Here is a 3,008-nt window from a genome sequence, read left to right on the forward strand (position 1 = left end):
AAGCTATCTAAGGATGGTACTATAGAACGCCACCTCAAGGTAGGCCTAGTGGCGCCATCTCTTGGTCAGGCCGGAAACTTATCAATCCACCCTCGTATAATCTAACCGAAAATTCATCTATTTAAGTAGAAAATGTCGTAAACACCGTCTTTAGCCGACGGCTACATTAGGGATCGTCCATATATTACGTAAGACATTTTTCTTTTGTTTATATCGCTGTGTCCTTTTCAACTTGATAAAAATATTATTTTCGTCTTTATTCAAACAACAGAAAAACGTCTTACGTAATATATGGACAATCCCTTAGTTTCGGGGAAGGGGGAGGTTAACAAATGATTTAACCTCACCTTGCAAATAATTAGTTCTTTTTTCCTTTATCGATTCCTTGCGAGGCTGCAGGCATCTTTTTATTTGAGTACAATTGTGTCCTTCTACACTTAATTCTGCACCTGGTACATCTTTGGCATCCAATTTAATTTTTAAAAATTGCACATTTCTGCACATTTTTTTCTCTGTTTGTCAAAATACCAAAACATGTCAAAACTGTCTGCTACTTGAACTTGCATACGTCTTCGATAATCGGATTAGGTCAGTTGGAACATTTATTTAAAATGATGAAATATGCAAGTGAATCTTTGCAACGAACAATTAATTAATATAAACAATTCTTCGATCACAAAACAGACTTAATAGTGAAAGTTAGGATAATTATTTGATTTTACTAGTTTAAAAATAAATAATCAATTTTAAATTTAAAGGAAGTAATACCTTTTTCATAACAAATATAAATTTAAAATTATTTTTTTGTGCACTTTACAATTATTGTTTGTTGTAAATAATTATAAACAAAAAAAATAAATAATTTTAAATAGGAGCGCCAACGGCAATCAATCCGATAAATGGGCGCGAAAACATTAATTATAATTAATTAAATATTAATTAATTATTAAATAATTAATGTTTGTCTTTGTGCATACAAATACGCTTACTTCGAACTATTTTTTCCGATAATTTATATACCGAAAATTAATTTTAATGTAAAATAAATAGCAATATATCACTTTTAAATATTTTCCTGTAATTCAAAGTCAATAAAAATTATTTTAGTGTCAACATTCCTTATATAATATTGTTAAAACATGTTGTAAATACAATCCCATGAATGTATATCGTACATTATATGGTGAAATAGTCGAGAAATTTACAGTGACTCTTCAGAAAACAGCCAAATAGTAGATCTTTTTCAAATTTTTGAAAGTTTAAAGTCAATTAAGGAGGGTAAAAATATGTTAACGGAACAATCCCTATACATGTATAAATCGACTAGCTTTGAACTATTTTTATTGATAATTTAAATCTCAAAACAAAATTTGTTCAACTTTGAAGAAGTGCTTCGTTTTTTGAGATTTTTAGCTATGTCTACGATGCAGAGACAGAAGGAATTTTTTTTATGAAATTTTAGGGGAGTGTTCTTGACTCCGAATAAAAAGTTTTTATTGCTATTAGAACTTCGCACAAACAACATTTTTTTCGATTGTATGTTTGTATTTATATGAATATAGATAATGCAGTGTATGTGAGATTTTCTGCCAACAAAAAAAACTCAAATAAATATATTCTCAAACTATAATATTCAGTAAATTTTAATGAATTGCCGCATTAATATATTATAAGTAATCATTTTAAATATTTAAAAATAGTTATTCATTAATATTTTGATTAATTTTGAACATTAATTTCAATAATTTTATATTTGAAACTTCCAAATAAGTTTTAAAATTATTTTAGAGTTTATAGAGTATTAAAATCGGACTGAAAATTTTGTAGAGATTATAAGAGGTGCAATTGAGAAGTATTACAATACTGCAAAAATCTTTAAGAGACTCAAAGACGACTAAAACTGTATTGAATAAGACTTAAGAGAATCAAACAAGGAAGACGAATATTAAGAAGATCTACCAAAGAATTTATTCAGCACAATGGAGAATATAAAAAGGACATATATTTCGACTCGGGTCCAGATTTAATATTCAATATCACAAAAAATGAAAAATTATTTGGCACACGAGCAAAAAAAAATATAGCGTCATATTACACCCATCAAGCTTCAATTTCAACCCCATTAAAAACCTTCAGCATTTCCGGTTTGTTAGATACGAAGTTTCAATTACAGGCAAAAAATGTGGTTTTTATCTGTTGAAAATTCCTATATAGAATCCTACATAGGAACTTTGCAAGAACCTGTACATGATCCTATGAGGGTTTCTATGTGGGTTCTGACGTATGACTCTTTCAAGAAAAATTGACAAGGATCTTATGTAGGTTGCTGTACAGTTTCCTGGTCGTCGTAAAATCGCTGACATAGGATGTGTGCGTCGAGTTCAAGGGATGTCTGTGCACTCTTGCCTTATGTTTAGAAACTGTCGAGTCAGCAGTTCGAGGGTTCGAATCCTCAGAGTTGTGAGAATTTATAAATAAATATAAATTTAAATCGTACAAATAAAATGTTTCCCTGCACAGGTTTCTATGCAGGAACCTTTGTAATATCCTGTGTCAGTTTATACATGGAAATTATTTCTGTATATAGGTTCCCAGATAAGAACCTCTAAAGTACCTGGGTAAGATCCTATGTCGACGATTTCACGATGCCCAGGAAACTGTACAGGAACCTACATAAGATCCTTGTCACTTTTCCATGAAGGAGTCATACGTCAGAACCCACATAGGAACCCTCATAGGATCATATACAGGTTCTTTCAAAGTTCCTATGTAGGATTCTATACAGGATTCTAGATAGGAATTTTTAACAGGGAAAAAATGTTTTAATCCCTTTTTCTGGAAATCGAGAAAAGATAGAACATTTTCGCCTTCAGGATCGTATTCTACGGAAAGAACATACTGAAATGTACGAGGGTGGATTGATAAGTTTCCGGCCTGACCAAGTAAAACAACGTTTTTAAGAATTTTTTTTTTATTTCTCAACATAATCTCCTCCAAGGCTGATACAT

General features: G+C 30.6%; 1 protein-coding gene across 5 annotated transcripts in view; it reads left to right on the plus strand.

The window, feature by feature from the left end:
• The window catches only part of LOC117175944, a 35,689-nt gene that overhangs the window by 31,878 nt on the left and 803 nt on the right, over window positions 1-3,008 (plus strand). The window lies entirely within an intron of this gene.

Source organism: Belonocnema kinseyi, chromosome 7, assembly GCF_010883055.1.
Source record: "Belonocnema kinseyi isolate 2016_QV_RU_SX_M_011 chromosome 7, B_treatae_v1, whole genome shotgun sequence".
NCBI lineage: Eukaryota > Metazoa > Arthropoda > Insecta > Hymenoptera > Cynipidae > Belonocnema > Belonocnema kinseyi.